Below are 24,547 nucleotides of genomic sequence, written 5' to 3' on the forward strand. Positions count from 1 at the left end.
ACACGCAATGCGTATCAAGGAAGACCCTGTCATAAAGGAAGACGACACGCGTTCGTGTGTCGCAACCTTATGACGCGCGTGTTAATGACACGCAATGCGTGTCAAGAAAGCCCCTGTCAAGAAAGGCCATGTCATAAATGAAGATGATACAAATTTTTGCGTATCATAATTTTTTTTGTTTAAAAAAATATTATTTATAGATTTAATTATTTTCAAATTAAATTTGTATTTAATGTTTCATAATAGAAAATAAAATATCATATACAAAAAATAAAATCCATTGCCTAAATTTAATATCATACAAATAATCATTCCATGGAAAGATAAAATAAATCAATAGAAGTTGTAACAAAAATTTACAAACTAATAGTTCTAATAACCTAATGTGTGACTCACTGTAAACAAGATTTGTGCTGCTTTTTTTAAATGTGTGCCTCACTTGTCTCCACTCTTCCTTAGTAACACCGCTCAAGGACTCTAAATGTATGAAGTTGCTCAAAGTATCTATATTGCCTACAAAAAAAAACATTACTACAAAATAAGTGTGAAGATGGATTATTACAGTGTAGGAGAAGTAAAGAACCTTGAGCTTCCTCCAATGGGACAAATGGGTAGTCAAACTTGATAAACTTTGCAACACGTATATCTCCCAATGCAAGATCAACATTAAGGTAATGGGGAACAACATCACCTAAAATCATATAATATTTATATACCCGTAGACTAGATAGAGCTTTGCTACATATAGCAACCTACTTTATTTACTCTATTTACCAAACCAATGTATGGGAATGGAACCTACTTTACTTTACTCTCTTATGGTATATCAACATCATTAGGATTGGTTGTGTTTGCTATATTTTGGTAGAGGGCATTCATTCATTCATTCTCATGTGTTTTGCAAATAGAAGACATTATATTTAGATGACAGTTTTTTGCGTTTGGATGATAGACTAAAACTTAATAAATGAATGAATGAATGAGGATGACCTTTGATCTAAACTGAAGAGCTGGATCGGTACTTTGGGAAACAAGCCTAGCAAGTGGTAGCATCTCATCAATTTCAAAACGTGGAACCTCAAGCCTCATTCTCCAGCGACCCATAGAAGATATCACACTCCCTAAATTTCCAGCCATTGCTCTTCTTAGTAAGCCTCATTCTCCAGCAACACGTATTCGCCTTGAAGCTCATACTGGCTATTGCTTTGTTCCAAAACAACCTTCTCAATAGTTACCTGAACCAAACTAACATTAAACTCTCAAAGGGAAAATTAAATATATAACTATTATTTGAAACAAAACATCTGATTTAAATTAACTAATAACCAACTGTGGTGAAGTAGAAAGAGAGAATTCTGAAAAAATCAAAGAGTTGACTAATTCTGTAGACGTACCTACCTAAAACTTGTTCTCCATTTCCACCCGCAACCTACATATATAAAAAGATTAGACAAAAATTAAATAAAATTCTTTCATTTATTTTTCTTTTTCATAATCTTGTTATGCTGCCTCAACAAGGTTTCTAATTTGAGCCACCCGTCTGTTCACCAACTCCTGTGTGCTTCCATCACCATCAATGGTTGTTGTGTCTTTGGTTAACACCTACCTCCTCTCTGATTACAGTTCCTGCATGCAATAGAAATTTTAAAAGTTTAGGGACCAAATGTAGTCATATCGAATAGATGGAAGACAGATTTCGACCAGAACCCTTCTTTAAAAAACAACATATGAAATACTTGCCTCCAGTAAGAATAGCAATATCATCAAGATATTGACTTTTTCTGTCACCAAAACCAGGTGCTCTATAACTTACTTGAGATGACAGTTGCACCATCAGATTCAGGAAGCATGGCATGAATGACCATAAGAGATTTAAGTAAATATAATAAATTTCACCACCTGTATAGAAGGAAAAAAGTAAATATAATAATCTCACTCACTATAAAAACCAAGAAGTTAAATAGACTAGAAAAACATTTAGGTAACAAACAAACCACTGCAGTTGATGACATTGACAGGAAGCAACCAACAAAAACATCATCACACAACCCTGCTCCAAATAACTATAACCCATCATTAAATTAAGAAAATAATCATTCACTCAATTGAAACCATGTAACATAAATTGAGATCTGCTAAATAATCTCTAGGCTTACACCCCGGAAAGATAAAAGTCCTTCACCTTCACCTTTCTCATCCTTTGACTTTCTACTTGAGAACTGATTCTGGTCTTGTAAGTCAATGCTTGACATGGAGCTAGAGGGTAACATAGGAGCATCACTAGGAGGAATTGCTGACATGGAATAGCTTCTGAAGTGTCCAAATGAAAAAATAGGGGATGCTGATGTGGCGGAAGGGTTGACTTTTTTTGATGTGGAACGGATGCTTGAAGAGTTCATTTGAGGGGAGGGGGTTTAATGAAGGAGATGGAGAGGGAATAGAATTTTTTAAAGGGAGTAACCATTTTAATAAATCTCCACATGGATCTTGACTTGAGGGAATTATGGATTCTGTAGTTGTGTGATTTCTAAAACTGGATCTTTTAAACAGTCTACACCAATGTTTACTTTTAAAAGCACCTCCACCCTTCCAAACAACAAAATGGAATAGAAAATAAGTAATGATTATTTGCTCCCTTTGTTTGGATGAATGGAAAGGAATAGAATAGCAAATGAAAGGAATGGAATGGAATGAAACATTCCATTCCTTCTACGATTTAATCATACCAAACACAAAACAATGAGATAATTATAATAAACAAGGAATGGAATGGAAGGCAACTCCACCAGAAGTACTTCCATCAAGACTTCTCTAAACGTTTCCTGTGTTTTTCTTTTTGACCAAAAGTAGCTCATCTGACTCAACAGTTCGAGCAAAAAATTAGAAATTCCTAAATCTCTGCTGAATCATTTCGGTTTGTCTTCTGTGATCTTGCATTTTGAGAAGAGATTCACCAGTGGAAAGATCCTCTTTTGGGTCAGTCTTTTCATCCTAAATGTCATTAGAATTTTGACTTGTAACATGTGCATCAGGACTTGTAACTGTAGAAACAGGGGACCCATTGGCCTCACCGTTTTGCTTTTTGGCATTTGGGCCTATGCCATTTTTACTGATTACTTTAGCAACCTTGAAGGGTGTAATGCTAGTATATGAACCTGTTCTCCTGTAAACAAGAAAAAATGTAGTATTTTATATGGATAAGAAAGTCAGAGCAGTTATATTTAGGGGAATGTAATTCTCATTGATTGAAATGACAAATTACATGGAAAAAAATTCTTTTTATAGATAAAAATATTGACCTCTATAGCTCTATGTCTAAAACTAAATCAAAGAAGAGATTTAAGAAAGAATGTGTACCTAGGAAAACAAAGGGGCGACTAAATGCTTTAAAAGATAGTATATTTGGTTCTTCATTCCAACAGCCAGGAAGTTCCTCTACAAAAGTGATGTGCACCAATTAATCAATTATAAATCAGTATATGGTACATTTAAAACATGCATGCATATAAGAAAACTTTTGTCATCATGTAAGAGAGAGCATGTTGCCGACACATCACAAATTGACACATCCATTTCAATACACAATAGCCACACTCCTGATTATGCGAATGTTAAGCATGACAAGGTTTAATTTCATCTAAATATTGATAAACCACATACGTATTAACTATGAAGATGAAAAATATTCTCATACACACCTTACTAGTCTCATTACAGACATGTCCAATTAAACTATAGGCTACCAATGTTACAAAATTAGCATAGATACTAGACTAGATTATTAATTTCAGTTAATTCTCAGTTGGTGTTTTATTTTCACTTAATATCATATTATCTCACTATGAATATATTGGTCTTTCAGTTTAACAAAATTCATTAAACATTTCAAATAACAATTCAAGATTATCTGAATGAGAAGAGCAATACCATCCTAGTTGAGTTAATCAAGCGTTGTGCCAAGAAAGAGAAACACTAGATATAAAAATGAAGAAACCCTAGTCAATGTGACTCCTAAGATTAAGAGACACTAATTGATTTAGGCTCTAAAATTAACAAAGAAGTTGTGCTAGCATCCATGCTTGTACAATGAGATTAGAGAACTAACCAGTGAGTGCATACTCAGGAGCTAAGAAACTGATGGTTCCTGCTATGCGTGTATGCAAAGAATCAAGAAAAGAAACATAAAAAAAAGAACTTAATTAATTGACTAACAAGAAGACTTACTGGTTCAGTGATTTTATCTATATCAAAAAAAAATTATTTCAACCTTTTACAAAGTCAAAAGCGTCAAAACAAAATAAAACCCACCGATATTAGAATATGAATGAAATAGCGCTCACCCGAATATGATATCTATCCATTCATGTAAATGTGCAGAGACATGCTCACTCTCAAGAGCCATGCGATGCTTATGCACAAAATCAATAGGGATTTCGGCCCAAGGAGGAAGCTTAACACAATCTGAACATCGATGGTTGGCATGAGCGACGATTGAACATCGATAAAGACTTACATAACAGATGAACCTTCGATTAAACCTTCGATAGACTTGAAGATAAAGACTTATAGTTGCGGAGATGGTCGACGATTGAACATCAATGGTCGGCATGAGAGGAAGTCGAGCAAAACCAACAAATCGATCGAACAGGGAGAATAGATTGAGGGAGGGTTGTGTGATACAAACTCGAAACCTTAGTTCAAGCAATAATCGATTTTGTGGCCCTATGAATGTAAAGTGTTTGATATATTGTGAGAAATGAAGCGATAGAGATCGAGCTATGGAGAATGTGGGTCATTCTTTGAGGGATGAAAAAAACCCTACTTTCCTAGACTTTGCGAGGACGATCGATCTATGGAGGATGTGGGTCATTCTTTAGGGGATGAAAAAACCCTAGTTTCCTAGACTTTGTGAGGACGAGGTTTTCTAGTTTTTAGATTCCTGCAAGGTATTAAGGAGTGGCGGTGAAGTAGATCGGAGAGAGGAGAGAAGGAGGGAGAGGGGAGAGTAGTAGACTGCGAAGATGAAAGATAGTAAGAAGGCAGAAGACGGGTTTCAAAATTTTGGGGATTTCCTTTCCCCCTCTACTAAACCCGCGTTTCACTAAAATTATAAAGTGACGGGTATAGTGGACGCGCGTTAAAAATAAAGTGCCCTCCATGTTTTTAATTTCTTTTCTAGATACACTAATTTAAGGGCACTCAGTAATGCGCGACCTAAATTCTTAAATTTTTTGAGGAGATGACACTTTTTTAATGTCGCTCTCTAATGCGTAACATAAATCAAAGAGCGTCGTGCTTTGCGCGTCGTAAAAGGGTCTTTTTCTTGTAGTATGTATAGTTTTTTTTTATTTTGTGATATTAGGTTTCATTAACTTTATCAACCAAAACCAATTAACTTAAACGATTTTTTTATCATTAACCATTTTTAAAAGCAACTTTCTATTATTAACTAACTAACTTACACCATCTTCAATTATTCATCATTATTTTCATTAATCAAATTTATCATAGCAATTACTTTGCTATTCGAGGTACTTTCTTCTCGTTAGTGGTTTTCTTGTTAGTTTTTTTTTTATCCATAGTATGAACTTCATTTACTTAATCTGCAACATTGACATTTTTTATGCATAATATAATGTTGTGTAACTAGATGAATTTAATCTCCCAAAACATTGTTGAAAGTGAAAAATATGAGATAGTGTGATATTTTGTCTAGATATTTATGAGAAGATAAGATTTTGGCCAATAGATAATGATGAATTTTATGTATAAATGTCACATTCAAAAACGTTACGCTAAATTTAAACTTTTTAAATTATAAATAAAACTAAATAGTATTTTTGTTTTACAAAAATGTTTTCAAATCATTATTCATCAGAGTGCCCCAATAGCTAAATCAAAAGGATGAGGAACGGTAGGGTCATGCATTCGCCTTGCCATGATCTCCTGAAGTACCTGAAACAATAAATTGAAAATTGTAACCCCCAAGGGCTTAGTGAGCTACCCTCAAAATACCAATACCATGCTGATAATACCGAATCAATAACAGACAATCAATAACATGCATACTGGGCTATCGGCCTGACTGGACTGCCCTGCAGGGCCTTCAGTTTATCTGATCCTATCCCGAGCCTTCAGCATGAATGGACCGCCACATGGGCCTACAGTCTCCCCGGACCGCTCATAGGGTATGTTGGCCTTCAACACAAAGCAGGACCGCCGCAACCCAACCAACAAGCAAATAACGATGTGCGCATAACTATCATATACTAGCATATTCAAACATCAAACAAAGATATCTCACTAATCATCAATCTTAGAAATCTCTCGTAACTAGAGTAACCACCTAGCAGGTCACTAACAGACCAATCCCTACGGATCATAACAACATAATGTATTGTCTATCCTGATTCCGATCTAACAGATCATAACCACAAGTAGCACATCATAACAAGAACAACTTAAGGGCCGGCCTTGGTGCCATAGACCCCATTGATATAGTGAGGATAACTCACCTTACAGATGTCGACTCCGTAGACGAACTACAATTCTGGGATCACTGTCAAAAACTCCACCACCTATTACCATAGTATAATTATACCCATAAGTTCCCAAGCTTTCAAGGTACCCTAAAATCCAACTAATCAACCATGGTTAAAATCAAAGTCAAGGTCAAGTTCAACAGTCCATGTTGACCCTAACTCGCTGAGTACCCGCGGCTGAGAGACGAGCCATTGAAGTACTTGCCCAATCGCCGAGTCATAGAGAGACTCGTCGATTTCCTTTGGTTTACGATTGAACTCTAAGGCCACTCTTCGAGTTTCCTTCGTGCAACTCGACGGTTACACACGCATACATAAATTATGGAAACCTAAACCAACTCGCCGAGTTGTTCATATAACTCGTCGAGTTATATGGAAATCTTCATCGGACTCGCCGAGTTGTTCATTCAACTCGTCGGGTCCAGGCCTATCTTTATATGACTCGCTGAGTTAGCCTTCCGACTCGCCAAGTTCCTTCAGTCCTTAAGCAATACAGACTCTTTTAAGCCATGATGTGGCTCCAAATTATAGATCCAAGCTTCTAAGGCATGCATTTCACGTAAACGTGAAAACTTTACGTGCTTCAATGGCTAAAATGGCTCTTAATGTCAAATCGAAGCTCACAATGGGGGTTTCATAGTCAAGGAGGCTTCATACATGACGAGTAGGCCAGCTCCTACTTGTCGAGTTCTTCATGGACTTGGCGAGTAGGCGACTAAACAAGCGATCCCACCCCGCTACCACTCGACGAGGAGGGAAACCAACTGGCCCAGTAGCTCTAAAAACCAAACAAACTTTAATTTAAATCAATACCTGAGAAAAGGGTAGTTACAATAAAAGGATAAGTATTCATTGAAACATGGTCACAAAAATCCAAAACTTCTAATTTAACTTGTATGTTTTTTTTTTTTCAAATTACCAAGATGATAACAGAGATTTTGCATTTAACTTTAGTAAAGGAATAAAATGAAAGTTCATTGACTAAAAAAGGAATTTATTTTAATGTTTATTAAAATAAATTAACTTGTTAATAAATAACAAAGATTTAGCATTTAACTTTAGTAAAGGAATAAAATGAAAGTTCATTGACTAAAAAAGGAATTAATTGTATTAAAGACAAATTGAAAGAAAAATTTTGTTCATATCGAATGGTTTAGTTATTTGACCAAAAAAAAAAATACAAAGTCCCCAATGGTTTAAGGTTAGATTTTAGGTAGATTCAACATATTCAAACTTTTCATTGAGTTCTTATTAGAGTACGAAGATGCTTTTATTTCAATATATTGTTTAGTCCATCGTTATGAAAAACATATTTTCTGTATTAAAAAAATAGAAAACTGAGATGAAATGAAGTACTATATAATTATAGCAAATAACATATTTCAATGTCCCCATAAATATCATAACATTCAACTGGACTCAAACTATGTTCTGCAAAACAAAAACCATATATGGCTGACTTTTTTATATCACACTAAAAAACTATGTATCAAAGATAAAACGTGTAAGGTTGAATATTTTCTTATATATTTCCAAGTCCCCATGAATACTTTAACCTCCCATCTGATGGGCTGCCTTTTGACAAATAAAAACCATCATGCTTTACTAACCAAAAACACTTATTCGTCTTCACTAATTTGTTACCACATTCTCCAGCAATTTGATTATTGAAAACTGGAAACGCAACCTCTCTGTAGACTTGATTGTCAGTCATCATCCAATAAAATTTCCCGCTAAATTCGGTTGTTTCACCAAAATTCATACGAAATTCCCAATGGAACGTGTCACGTATAGTCATCGTATGGTTCCCAAGATCATTATCTTTTGAATGAACATGAACAATTAGATTTTGAATTTCTGAATCGATGATATACATTGTATATGGCTCCCATGAGTTGACTACACCCGAAGTTGAAGAACTTACAGAGTAAATAACACATAACATTAAAACAACAAAGAACAAGAATCTCATGGTGAAAAGATTCAACGTATTTCGATTATTTTCCTAAGAGTGTCTATCCTTAATATAGACAATCTCGATCTCAATGTATGTTGTGTAATAAACATACATTAAATTACAATAGTATTCCTTGCTACTTACATCCCGAAAATTTAATAGCATAATTATTCGGTTTTAGTAACGACATATGCTTGTATTGGAAATGTATCCCTTAATTAAATGGTTGACGTTCATTTAACTTTTAATGTATAACCTTTCTTTAAAAGTATAATAGTCTAAATGCAGTTTTGGTTTGATTTGTTCGATTTATACTATTTATAAAAAGAAATAGAACTTTTAGGTTGACTATGACCGAAATACGGGTAGTTAATTAATATTTTGAAATTTAACTCGCTTAATTTTAATTTTTACTTTCTTTGATATTCAATTGATTTGTTCCCAAAATATTCCTTTGTTGGGCAAAAAAATAAAGTAAACTTCCGTTTAAAAGTATAATACTATAATTCTATGTGTTTTTTGATTTGTTCGATTAATAGCACGAAATAGAGATATCTTTGTTGAATTCAGAAAATACGCATGCTTCACTTTTGATTTTTCCAGTCCTTTTGGATTTAAAATTCAAAATGAGATGGTTTTTTAAGAAAAATAATTAAAATAAATTATGATAAAATAAATGAATGTAAAATGCAATATTCGTCACACAAATGACGGTAAATTGCCATTTAATACATTCAGCAGAATCCCAATCGCACACACATAGACACACAATCACACAATAGAGACATACATAGAACAAACTCAAGACACATAAAAATCATATTACTCATACGTACCGATACCAAAATTTAACAGAGTAACAAAGAAAGAAAATATAACATGAATCTTGATAAATACAACACTGCACAAAACGTACAAAGGAACATGGTTTCTTCGTAACCATTAATGAAGCAAAATGCTCTCCATAGTGGAGGTTTAAAAATATAATTAAAAAATAAACTTGTGAATTTTTTATGTCAAAATTTTTATCCCAATTACAAGAAACATTGACATATATGATATAAAAGTGTGATATCCTAACATTCTATCACAGCAAAATATCTCTTTTTTTATACTCTCATGATACCTAATAAGGTACATAATGATCGGTAAAACGTTGCTTCATCTTTGAGTAATAATTAAAACATTCTTTCCTACTGGAAGTTGCTCATTGATCTCCTTCTCTCTTAATAATAAGAAACCGATAGATTAGGTCATTTGGTAATTTAACCTTTCAAGATTAAAAAATAAAAAATAAAAAATATTAATTTTAAGCAGTTAAAGCTTTCGAATTCAATGGTGCAACAACCTCTGGGAAAAATGAGGAAAACATGTACCAAACTGTAAAAAAGGGATATCTTCATCAAGGGTAAATTGGGTAAAAGGAAGTCCAAACTTTTATGTCTTGGGATCTTGATCATTAAAACATATACGAAGAGAAGGCGAATACAATGGCAATATAGTTATTTAGTATGGTACCAGTGGTGGTTCTTAAGTAATGTTACAAACTGACAGCTTTTTAGGTGCATCAGTGGCTTTACAAAAATAAAAGAATATTGGCTCCTAAATCTTTTTCCAAAAATCAATCAGATGCTATGAATTCTCTTGAAAGGCTTAAAATGCTTCAATACCAACAGAAGTAAAAATAAATCCAAATTACCAAACAACATTTTCAATCACAACTAAAATCTTACGTATATCTTTAGATAACCGAAAAATACATCAATAAACGATGAATATGAAGTGAATTATCTTAAACTATTAAAACCTCATAAAAATCAAAAGAAAAATGCAACAACAGTCTAAGGCATAGAAAACCATCCCAATCTATTTAATGGTTTCATTTTTGAATCCCATTGCATGTGTGGGAATTGGAAGCATGATTAAGGCTTACTTACAACAAAACATTCAAGAAGTAAGTTGAAAAATTAAATATAAAAAAATTTATGGTTAGAACTCCTTACAGCGGTGATAGGATGTACATTCAAAAAGAGATTCATCAATATATTCAATGACTATCCATGAAATATAGTAGATTTTAGTAGTCATGAGATTGGGTTGCATCGTAGAGAATATTCAATAGAATACGGAAATAATTCGAAAACACAACATAAACGTAGATGAAGGGTAGGAGAAAGTCAGTAATAGAGTTGGTTGTATGGCTAGGAGGTTCTAAGGCATACTTCATTAAATAAAGAGGCTGATTGTGTGACACATGGTTGTTCACTATCGTAAACGACATAAGGAGTGAGAGTAAAGAGATTTTGTGAGTAGTAGACACGGTTCGAATTAGGGTGGTGGTTTTTGGGTGATATAGGCAATGACGAGGGTGAGGAAGACGCCATTGTTAAGGGGTGGGGATAGAGGAAAAAGACTAAGGAGTTTGGTAGTAATTGTGGTAATAAGGTTGGTGGTGGTTGTAGTTTAAAAGAAGATAAATCAAATATCTGCTTATTTATTTTTCTGCCAGTTTGAAATGATGACGAGTCTTTGATTTCATGTATAGTTTTTTTATTTTGTGATATTAGGTTTCATTAACTTTATCAACCAAAACCAATTAACTTAAACGATTTTTTTATCATTAACCATTTTTAAAAGCAATTTTCTATTATTAACTAACTAGCTTACACCATCTTCAATTATTCATCATTATTTTTATTAATCAAATTTGTAATACCAATTACTTTGCTATTCGAGGTAGTTTCTTCTCCTTAGTGGTTTTCTTGTTAGTTACTTTTTTACCATAGTATGAACTTCATTTATTTAATCTTCAACATTGATATTTTGTTTATGCATACTATAATGCTGTGTAACTAGATGAATTTAATCTCCCAGAACATTGTTGAAAGCGAAAAATATGAGATAGTGTGATATTTTGTCTAGATATTTATGAGAAGATAAGATTTTGGCCAATACATAATGATGAATTTTATGTATAAATGTCACATTCAAAAACTTTACGCTAAATTTAAGCTTTTTAAATTATAAATAAAACCAAATAGTATTTATTTTTTTTTTTTACAAAAATGTTTTCAAGTCATTATTCATCAGAGTGTCCCAATAGCTAAATTAAAAGGACGAGGAGCGGTGGGGTCACGCATTCGGCTTGCCATGATCTCCTGAAGTACCTGAAACAATAAACTGAAAATTGTAAGCCCCGAGGGCTTAGTGAGCTACCACCACAATACCAATACCACGTTGATAATACCGAATCAATAACAGACAATCAATAACATGCATACTGGGCCATCGGCCTGACTGGACCGCCCTGCAGGGCCTTCAGTTTATCTGATTCTATTCCGAGCCTTCAGCATGAATGGACCGCCACATGGGCCTACAGTCTCCTCGGACCGCTCATAGGGTATGTTGGCCTTCAACACAAAGTAGGACCGCCTGAACCCAACCAACAAGGAAATAACGATGTGCGCATAACTATCATATACTAGCATATTTAAACATCAAACATAGATATCTCACTAATCATGAATCTTAGAAATCTCTCGTAACTAGAGTAACGACCTAGCATGTCACCAACATACCAATCCCTACGGATCATAAGAGCATAATATATTGTCTATCCTGATTCCGATATAACAGATCATAACCACATGTAGCACATCATAACAATAACAACAGTCTATGGCATAGAAAACCATCCCAATCTATTTAATGGTTTCATTTTTGAATCCCATTGCATGTGTGGGAATTGGAAGCATGATTAAGGCTTACTTACAACAAAACATTCAAGAAGTAAGTTGAAAAATTAAATATAAAAAAATTTATGGTTAGAACTCCTTACAGCGGTGATAGGATGTACATTCAAAAAGAGATTCATTAATATATTCAATGACTATCCATGAAATATAGTAGATTTTAGTAGTCATGAGATTGGGTTGCATCGTAGAGAATATTCAATAGAATACGGAAATAATTCGATAACACAACATAAACGTAGATGAAGGGTAGGAGGAAGTCAGTAATAGTGTGGGTTGTATGGCTAGGAGGTTCTAAGGCATACTTCATTAAATGAAGAGGCTGATTGTGTGACAGATGGTTGTTCACTATCGTAAACGACATAAGGAGTGAGAGTAAAGATATTTTGTGAGTAGTAAAGAGGGTTCGAATTATGGTGGTGGTTTTTGGGTGATATAGGCAATGACGAGGGTGAGGAAGACGCTATTGTTAAGGGGTGGGGATAGAGGAAAAAGACTAAGGCGTTTTGTAGTAATTATGGTAATAGGGTTGGTGGTGGTTGTAGTTTAAAAGAAGATAAATCAAATATCTGCATATTTATTTTTTTGCCTGTTTGAAATGATGACGAGTCTTTGATTTTATGTATAGTTTTTTTAATTTGTGATATTAGGTTTCATTAACTTTATCAACCAAAACTGTCACACCCCCAAACCAAGGATGGCGGAAACGTCTGGGGGTGGAGGACTTCATGTACAGTATCACAACAACGTGTATAATAGTGCTCAAAGTAAAAACAACCACCATATATATAATTGCAAAAGTTACACCAAAGTATATGTTTATATGTTTCAAAAGCAATTACATTATGATGACAAAATAAATTGTTGACGGTTTAACGTCCCATCCTCAAAGCGATGAAGTTTTCCTGTTTCACTGATTTCCTGAGAATACAAGTAGTTTTAAAAAGTGTCAACACAAAGGTTGGTGAGTTCATAAGAGTTTTATTTGAAGTAGAAACCGCTTTTCCTTGTAAAATCGATATAGTTTGATTTCCAGAAAATCCAATATTTTCTTAGTTAAGTATGAATAGAAATATTCCTATATGATGCATTAATGAACCCTAGAATGACCCGTAGAGTTCCTCTATAATCGTCCAGCGTATATAAGTTATATAAGATTTAAATTAGATAAAACGTTGAATATAGTGGGTCTGCCCTAGGTCCACAACCCAACGAGGAACAGGAGATGAGGCGGGCACCACCAATTCTAGGCCAATCAAGACTAAATTCTTATATGACTCAAACATATACGCTCAGCGACTATAGTTGAAGTCTAACAATTTTAGAGGAAGTACAGTTTTAATATCATAATAACTTTGTATAGAGACCCGGCACTTTGTATTGGTACCCATAGAGATAAAAAGGTGATTTTAAACCGACGTAAAACTCATTTAGGTTTTAAAATAAAATCCCGTAAACTTATGGATTGTTATATCCTATGTGAGCCGTTATAATCATACTATGAGTATGTGAACCTGCCACGACGTTCTCAGTGTCGCGAAAAATAAAATGACATTTGTCACCCGTAGACCTGCAGGTCCAACTGTAGCTAGCAGCAAGGTGTGGGGTGTCAATCCCAATATAGATCTATATACAAGTATCACGTTCTCCCTCAAGGAGATTCTGATTATAACTACCAAGAATTATATCCCGCACTCGGACGTACGGGGAGAGAGAGAGAGAGAAAGAAAAATAGAGAAACTCACAATATAGGATAACAAGTTTACGTGAAATGTGTGTGAATATAAATATTTCTTGTATGAATGTACCCTTCTTGTACGAGTGCGTAGAGTGATGTATCATAAACTATACCTATTATAGTTTATCTAAAATGTATGTAATATGTATGAATTCTTTTATGGAAATGTATTAGTGTTGTGAATTTATCAAACTATACTTTTTATAGTTTAATAATACGTGTTCCAAAATGAATGAATAATATTTAATATGAATGTCTTAGTTTCAGTTCATAATGATAAACTAACAAGGAAACACATTCAAATACTAAAACTTATGATTATACACTTTGCTCAACATAATACAAAGTGTTATGATATTTACATGCTGTTGGCAAAATTTAGCAATTCTGCCCTGTTTAGGAAAAATCATAGAAAAATCATACAAAGTCGAAAACTAGATCCGTAAATTCTGAGAGTTCAAAAAATGTGTCTAGTTTGCTCATAATTTTTATCACAATTTATAATGACCTCTAACTTGGGTGAAAAAGTCCATAATCACAGACTGGTCCGGATTGTTGTTTGAAATGATAGGCAGTTTTGTAAAAATCACCATAAATTGTAGAAAAATCGTATGGAGATGTGCAAGTAGCCATTTTAAAGCTAAAAACTTGAACTATTTGCACCTTGTACATTTTTGAAAACAAAAATGTTTAAGATGCCCAAAACAGTCCGTGAATGGAGTTGAACTTTTCTGATGAAGGCTGTTAGAAAATTTTAGTTATGTTCCTAGTGTTTTAACTTGTATTCCCCCCCTGAAAACTTGAGAAAACATGAAAATGTAGGGGTATGAACTCACCTTGAGTGATTTCAGTAGGTAAGTGTTGAAGAAGGAAAGTGTTCAACCCAAGAACACTTGAATAATCACTTGAAGATTCGAAGATCTAACACAATTATGAGAGAGTTTGTCTAAGATATCCATGATTTGAGTGGAAATAAATGAGATAATCATAAAGAGAATGGATTATGCTTACCAAATGTGGAGGAAAAACTCAAGATTAGCCCTTGAATCTCGAATTTCTAGGGAGAGAAAGTGAGAGAGGAAAGAGTTTGATCTTCTTGTGAAATGAGAGCAAATGAGAGAAGTGAGGAGAGAGGATGAATAATCAGCCCTCAAAAACATGGGAAAGAGGGATAATTGAGTGGAAAAGACATTGATGTGACCTAGGTAAGGTGGAGAGGTGTGGTTAGTCAAAGAGTGGGTGTGGGGTGGTTGCTTGTGACATTGGATAAGGCAAAGTCAACACTCCACCTTTAATAATTCACCCATTTGATTTTTATTATTTAAATAATGATTTTCATCAAAATATTTTTAAATTATGAATATTTAGAGTTTATAATGTTAAAATATAATTTCTGGAGAAAATCCCGCTTTAAAATCATGAAAAACGGGCTTAAAATGTTAAAAATATCAAAAATGGGCTAAAAGTGGCAAATATGCGAAATCTGGCCGAGGCTCGGCCTTCTTGTGCTGAACCGAGAGAGAGAGGGAGGCAGAACCGAGAGGGAAGAAGGAAGAGGGAAGGAACCGAGAGGGGAAAGGAGAGAATAGAGAGACGCGAGACGCGAGACAGAGCGAGAGAAGGGAAGAGACAGAGAGGCGAGGAGCGGAGATCAGAGACCGAGCGAGAGAATAGAGATCAGAGACCGAGGCTCGGTTCGGCGATAAAAGGCGAGAAGGTCAGAACCGAGCGAACTGTAGTGAACAGTAGTGAACAGTACGTTCGGTTCGGGTGAACAGTACTTTCGGTTCGGGTGAACAGTACCTCCGGTTCGGGTGAACAGTACTTTCGGTTCCTTGTTCTCGGGTTCGGTTCTTACTTTCAGTTTCGGTTCTTGCTCTCGGTTTCGGTTCCTCCTGGGCGAGGTTCGGCCCCGAGAGGACCTTCGGCTCAGGAGGTTTCGGTTCCTCTTGTTCTCAGTCCCTAAGAGGACTTTCGGGTCCTAAGAAGCCTCTCTCTTGGTTTCGGTTCCTAAAGCCTATTTTTCTCGTTTTCGCCCCGTTTTGAGCCGTTTTTGACCCGGTTAAGGGTCGGAATGACCCAAATGATTCCAAAAAGTTAAGGGAAACTTTTGAGAGAGATTTGGGAGAGATTCGACATTCTTGGAGAGATTTCTCATACAAGGAGATATTTGAGAGAGGTTTCACATACTTGGAGAGATTTGGGAGAGATTTGACATTCTTGGAGAGATTTCTCATACAGAGAGATATTTGAGAGATTTCACATGCTTAGAGGGATTTGGGAGAGGTTTGACATTCTTGGAGAGATTTCTAATACAGAGAGATGTTAGAGGGAGATTTCACATACTTGGAGAGATTAGGGAGAGATTTGACATAGAGAGAGATAGAGTGAAAAAAATTGAGAGAAGTTCCGTGTGGGACAGTTTTGAGTGTCCGGCATCGAAATGCATGGTTTGTAAACCCTGTTAAGCCTCGTTTAAGGATCTTACACCCTCCCGATGAGTATGCATCATTGTTTTATCGGTTTGGCTCGCCACGTACTACAGTTTTTAGGTTAAAGAGATCTAGTTGTACGTACTTTTCGATTTATGTTCTCTTATTAGAATAGTGGGTTGTTTAGTAAATACTGAACGTAAGTCCAAGTACACAAGGGTCAGTTGAGCTGACCGGTTTGACTGGTTGACTTTATTTGACTTTGAATTGACCAGAATTTGACGGTTGTCACAAAAACCTATTAACTTAAACGATTTTTTTATCACTAACCATTTTTAAAAGCAATTTTCTATTATTAACTAACTAACTTACACCATCTTCAATTATTCATCATTATTTTTATTAATCAAATTTGTCATACCAATTACTTTGCTATTCGAGGTAGTTTCTTTTCATTAGTGGTTTTCTTGTTAGTTACTTTTTTACCATAGTATGAACTTCATTTACTTAATCTTCAACATTGATATTTTTTTATGCATACTATAATGATGTGTAACTAGATGAATTTAATCTCCCAGAACATTGTTGAAAGCGAAAAATATGAGATAGTGTGATATTTTGTCTAGATATTTATGAGAAGATAAGATTTTGGCCAATACATAATGATGAATTTTATGTATAAATGTCACATTCAAAAACTTTACGCTAAATTTAAGCTTTTTAAATTATAAATAAAACCAAATAGTATTTTTTTTTTATTAAAATGTTTTCAAGTCATTATTCATCAGAGTGTCCCAATAGCTAAATCAAAAGGACGAGGAGCGGTAGGCTCACACATTCGCCTTGCCATGATCTCCTGAAGTACCTGAAACAATAAACTGAAAATTATAAGCCCCGAGGGCTTAGTGAGCTACCACCACAATACCAATACCACGCTGATAATACCGAATCAATAACAGACAATCAATAACATGCATACTGTGCCATCGGCCTGACTGGACCGCCCTGCAGGGCCTTAAGTTTATCTGATTCTATTCCGAGCCTTCAGCATGAGTGGACCGCCACATGGGCCTACAGTCTCCTCGGACAGCTCATAGGGTATGTTGGCCTTCAACACAAAGCAGGACCGCCTGAACCCAACCAACAAGCAAAGAATGATGTGCGCATAACTATCATATACTAGCATATTCAAACATCAAACATAGATATCTCACTTATCATCAATCTTAGAAATCTCTCGTAACGAGAGTAACGACCTAGCATGTCACCAACATACCAATCCCTACGGATCATAAGAGCATAATATATTGTCTATCCTGATTCCGATATAACAGATCATAACCAGATGTAGCACATCATAACAATAACAATTTAAGGGTCGGCCTTGGTGCTCGGTAGATGAACTCCAATTCTCAGATCACTATCAAAAACTCCACCACCTATTACCATAGTATAATTATACCCATAAGTTCCCAAGCTTTCAAGGTACCCTAAAATCCAGCTAATCAACCGTGGTCAAAATCAAATTCAACTTCAAGGTCAACAGTCCATGTTAACCCTAACTCGCCGAGTACCCTCGGCTAAAGGCCGAGCAATTGAAGTACTTGCCTAGTCGCCGAGTCATAGATAGACTCGTCGATTTCCTTTGGTTTACGATTGAACTCTAAGGGCACTTGTCGAGTTTCCTTCTTGCAACTCGATGGTTACACATGCATACATAAATTGGGGAAACCTAAACCGACTTGCCGAGTTGTTCATATAACTCGTCGAGTTCTATGGCAATCTTCATCAGACTCGCCGAGTTTTTCATTCAACTCATCGGTCCAGGCCTATCTTTATATGACTCGCCGATTCGGCCTTCTGACTCGCCAAGTTCCTTCAATCCTTAAGCAATACAGACTCTTTTAAGCCATGATGTGGCTCCAAATTATAGATCCAGGCTTCTAAGGCATGCATTTCACGTAAAGATGCAAACTTTACGTGCATGCATGGCTAAAAAGGCTCTTAATGTCAAGTCCAAGCTCACAATGGGGGTTTCATACTCAAGGAGGCTTCATACATGACGAGTAGGACAGCTCCTACTTGTCGAGTTCTTCATGGACTCGACGAGTAGGCGACTTAATAAGCGATCCCACCCTGCTGCCACTCTATGAGGAGGGCAACCAGCTGGCTCAGTAGATCTAAAAACCAAACAAACTTTCATTTAAATCAATACCTGAGAAAAGGGAAGTTACAATAAAAGGATAAGTATTCATTGAAATATGGTCACAAAAATCCAAAACTTGAAATATAACTTGTATGTTTTTTTTTTCAAATTACCAAGATGATAACTCGATATATATATATATATATATATATATATATATATATATATATATATATATATATATAACTCCAAAAAATTATATTTTAATTAAAAATATATAATTTACTATCAAAATATTATATTTAATGTTTATTAAAATAAATTAACTTGTTAATAAATAACAAAGATTTAGCATTTAACTTTAGTAAAAGAATAAAATGAAAGTTCATTGACTAAAAAAGGAATTAATTGTATTAAAGACAAATTGAAAGAAAAAATTTCTTCATATCGAATGGTTTAGTTATTTGACCAAAAAAAATACAAAGTCCCCAATGGTTAAACGTTAGATTTTAGGTTGATTCAACATATTCAACCTCTTCATTGACTTCTTATTAGAGTATGAAGATGCTTTTATTTCGATATATTGTTTAGTACTTCGTTATGAAAAACATATTTTCTGTATTCAAAAAATAGAAAACTGAGATGAAATGAAGTACTATATAATTATAGCAAATAACATATTTCAATGTCCCCATAAATATCATAACATTCAACCTGACTCAAACTATGTTCTGCAAAACAAAAACCATATGGGGCTGACTTGTTTATATCACACTAAAAATCTACGTATCAAAGATAAAACGTGTAAGGTTGATTATTTTCTTATATATTTCCAAGTCCCCATGAATACTTTAACCTACCATCTGATGGGCTGCCTTTTGACAAATAAAAACCATCATACTTTACTAACCAAAAACACTTATTTGTCTTCAATAATTTGTTACCACATTCTCCAGCAATTTGATTATTGAAAACTGGAAACGCAACCTCTCTGTAGACTTGATTGTCAGTCATCATCCAATAAAATTTCCCGCTAAATTCGGTTGTTTCACCAAAATTCATACGAAATTCCCAATGGAACGTGTCACGTATAGTCATCGTATGGTTCCCAAGATCATTATCTTTTGAATGAACATGAACAATTAGATTTTGAATTTCTGAATCGATGATATACATTGTATATGGCTCCCATGAGTTGACTACACCCGAAGTTGAAGAACTTACAGAGTAAATAACACATAACATTAAAACAACAAAGAACAAGAATCTCATGGTGAAAAGATTCAACGTATTTCGATTATTTTCCTAAGAGTGTATCCTTAATATAGACAATCTCGATCTCAATGTATGTTGTGTAATAAACATACATTAAATTACAATAGTATTCCTTGCTAATTACATCCCGAAAATTGAATAGCATAATTATTCGGTTTTAGTAAAGACATATGCTTGTATTAGAAATGTATCCCTTAATTAAATGGTTGACGTTCATTTTATTTTTAATGTATAACCTTTCTTTAAAAGTATAATAGTATAAATGCAGTTTTGGTTTGATTTGTTCGATTTATACTATTTATAAAAAGAAATAGATACTTTTAGGTTGACTATGACCAAAATACGCGTAGTTAATTAATATTTTGAAATTTAACTCGCTTAATTTGAATTTTTACTTTCTTTGATATTCAATTGATTTGTTCCCAAAATATTCCTTTGTTGGGCAAAAAAATAAAGTAAACTTCCGTTTAAAAGTATAATACTATAATTCTATGTGTTTTTTAATTTGTTCTATTAATAGCATGAAATAGAGATATCTTTGTTGAATTCAGAATATACGCATGCTTCACTTTTGATTTTCCAGTCCTTTTTGATTTAAAATTCAAAATGAGATGGTTTTTTAAGAAAAATAATTAAAATAAATTATGATAAAAGAAATGAATGTAAAATGCAATATTCGTCACACAAATGACGGTTAATTGCCATTTAATACATTCAGCGGAATCACAATTGCACACACATAGACACACAATCACACAATAGAGACATACATAGAACAAACTCAAGACACATAAAAATCATATTACTCATACGTACCGATACCAAAATTTAACAGAGTAACAAAGAAAGAATATATAACATGAATCCTGATAAATAGAACACTGCACAAAACGTACAAAGGAACATGGTTTCTTCGTAACCATTAATGAAGCAAAATGCTCTCCATAGTGGAGGTTTAAAAATATAATTAAAAAATAAACTTGTGAATTTTTTATGTCAAAATTTTTATCCCAATTACAAGAAACATTGACATATATGATATAAAAGTGTGATATCCTAACATTCTATCACAGCAAAATATCTATTTTTCTATACTCTCATGATATGTAATAAGGTACATAATGATCGGTAAAACGTTGCTTCATCTTTGAGTGATACTTAAAACATTCTTTCCTACTGGAAGTTGCTCATTGATCTCCTTCTCTCTTAATAATAAGAAACCGATAGATTAGGTCATTTGGTAATTTAACCTTTCAAGATTAAAAAATAAAAAATAAAAAATATTAATTTTAAGCAGTTAAAGCTTTCGAATTCAATGGTGCAACAACCTCTGGGAAAAATGAGGAAAACATGTACCAAACTGTAAAAAAGGGATATCTTTATCAAGGGTAAATTGGGTAAAACGAAGTCCAAACTTTTATGTCTTGGGATCTTGATCATTAAAACATATACGAAGAGAAGGCGAATACAATGGAATATAGTTATTTAGTATGGTACCAGTGGTGGTTCTTAAGTAATGTTACAAACTGATAGCTTTTTAGGTGCATCAGTGGCTTTACAAAAATTAAAGAATATTGGCTCCTAAATCTTTTTCCAAAAATCAGTCAGATGCTATGAATTCTCTTGAAAGTCTTAAAATGCTTCAATACCAACAGAAGTAAAAATAAATCCAAATTACCAAACAACATTTTCAATCACAACTAAAATCTTACGTATGTGTTTAGATAACCGAAAAATACATCAATAAACGATGAATATGAAGTGAATTATCCTAAACTATTAAAACCTCATAAAAATCAAAAGAAAAATGCAACAACAGTCTAAGGCATAGAAAACCATCCCAATCTATTTAATAGTTTCATTTTTTAATCCCATTGCATGTGTGGGATTTGGAAGCATGATTAAGGCTTACTTACAACAAAACATTCAAGAAGTAAGTTGAAAAATTAAATATCAAAAAAATTTATGGTTAGAACTCCTTACAGCGGTGATAGGATGTACATTCAAAAAGAGATTCATTAATATATTCAATGACTATCCATGAAATATAGTAGATTTTAGTAGTCATGAAATTGGGTTGCATCGTAGAGAATATTCAATAGAATACGGAAATAATTCGATAACACAACATAAACGTAGATGAAGGGTAGGAGAAAGTCAGTAATAGAGTGGGTTGTATGGCTAGGAGGTTCTAAGGCATACTTCATTAAATGAAGAGGCTGATTGTGTGACAGATGGTTGTTCACTATCGTAAACGACATAAGGAGTGAGAGTAAAGAGATTTTGTGAGTAGTAGACAGGGTTCGAATTACGGTGGTGGTTTTTGGGTGATATAGGCAATGACGAGGGTGAGGAAGACGCTATTGTTAAGGGGTGGGGATAGAGGAAAAAGACTAAGGAGTTTGGTAGTAATTGTGGTAATAGGGTTGGTGGTGGTTGTAGTTTAAAAGAAGATAAATCAAATATCTACTTATTTATTTTTCTGCCTGTTTGAAATGATGACGAGTCTTTGATTTCATGTATAGTTTTTTTATTTTGTGATATTAGGTTTCATTAACTTTATCAACCAAAACCTATTAACTTAAACGATTTTTTTTATCATTAACCATTTTTAAAAGCAATTTTCTATTATTAACTAACTAACTTACACCATCTTCAATTATTCATCATTATATTTATTAATCAAATTTGTCATACCAATTACTTTGCTATTCGAGGTAGTTTTTTTTTCCTTAGTGGTTTTCTTGTTAGTTACTTTTTTACCATAGTATGAACTTCATTTACTTAATCTTCAACATTGATATTTTTTTATGCATACTATAATGTTGTGTAACTAGACGAATTTAATCTCCCAGAACATTGTTGAAAGCGAAAAATATGAGATAGTGTGATATTTTGTCTAGATATTTATGAGAAGATAAGATTTTGGCCAATACATAATGATGAATTTTATGTATAAATGTCACATTCAAAAACTTTACGCTAAATATAAGCTTTTTAAATTATAAATAAAACCAAATAGTATATTTTCTTTACAAAAATGTTTTCAAGTCATTATTCATCAGAGTGTCCCAATAGCTAAATCAAAAGGACGAGGAGCGGTAGGGTCACGCATTCGCCTTGCCATGATCTCCTGAAGTACCTGAAACAATAAACTGAAAATTATAAGCCCCGAGGGCTTAGTAAGCTACCACCACAATACCAATACCACGCTGATAATACCGAATCAATAACAGACAATCAATAACATGCATACTGTGCCATCGGCCTGACTGGACCGCCGACAGGGCCCTCAGTTTATCTGATTCTATTCCGAGCCTTCAGCATGAATGGACCGCTCATAGGGTATGTCGGCCTTCAACACAAAGCAGGACCGCCTAAACCCAACCAACAAGCAAAGAATGATGTGCGCATAACTATCATATACTAGCGTATTCAAACATCAAACATAGATATCTCACTAATCATCAATCTTAGAAATCTCTCGTAACTAGAGTAACGACCTATCATGTCACCAACATACCAATCCCTACGGATCATAAGAGCATAATATATTGTCTATCCTGATTCCGATATAACAGATCATAACCACATGTAGCACATCATAACGATAACAATTTAAGGGCCGGCTTTGGTGCTCGGTAGATGAACTCCAATTCTCGGATCACTGTCAAAAACTCCACCACCTATTACCATAGTATAATTATACCCATAAGTTCCCAAGCTTTCATGGTACCCTAAAATCCAGCTAATCAACCCTGGTTAAAATAAAATTCAACTTCAAGGTCAACAGTCCATGTTCACCCTAACTCGCCGAGTACCCTCGGCTAAAGGACGAGCAATTGAAGTACTTGCCTAGTCGCCGAGTCATAGAGAGACTCGTCGATTTCCTTTGGTTTACGATTGAACTCTAAGGGCACTCGTCGAGTTTCCTTCTTGCAACTCGACGGTTACACACGCATAAATAAATTGGAAAACCTAAACCGACTTGCCGAGTTGTTCATATAACTCGTCGAGTTCTATGGCAATCTTCATCAGACTCGCCGAGTTTTTCATTCAACTCATCGGTCCACGCCTATCTTTATATGACTCGCCGAGTCGGCCTTCTGACTCGCGGAGTTCCTTCAGTCCATAAGCAATACAGACTCTTTTAAGCCATGATGTGGCTCCAAATTATAGATCCAGGCTTCTAAGGCATGCATTTCACGTAAAGATGCAAACTTTACGTGCATGCATGGCTAAAAAGGCTCTTAATGTCAAATCCAAGCTCACAATGGGGGTTTCATACTCAAGGAGGCTTCATACATGACGAGTAGGCCAGCTCCTACTTGTCGAGTTCTTCATGGACTCGACGAGTAGGCGACTAAACAAGCGATCCCACCCCGCTGCCACTCTATGAGGAGGGCAACCAACTGGCTCAGTAGATCTAAAAACCAAACAAACTTTCATTTAAATCAATACCTGAGAAAAGCGAAGTTACAGTAAAAGGATAAGTATTCATTGAAATATGGTCACAAAAATCCAAAACTTGAAATATAACTTGTATGTTTTTTTTTTCAAATTACCAAGATGATAACTCGATATATATATATATATATATATATATATATATATATATATATATATATATATATATAACTCCGAAAAATTATATTTTAATTAAAAATATATAATTTAATATCAAAATATTATATTTAATGTTTAT

This window comes from Lactuca saligna, chromosome 8 (genome assembly GCF_052625555.1).
Source record: "Lactuca saligna cultivar CGN05327 chromosome 8, ASM5262555v1, whole genome shotgun sequence".
NCBI classification, from domain to species: domain Eukaryota; kingdom Viridiplantae; phylum Streptophyta; class Magnoliopsida; order Asterales; family Asteraceae; genus Lactuca; species Lactuca saligna.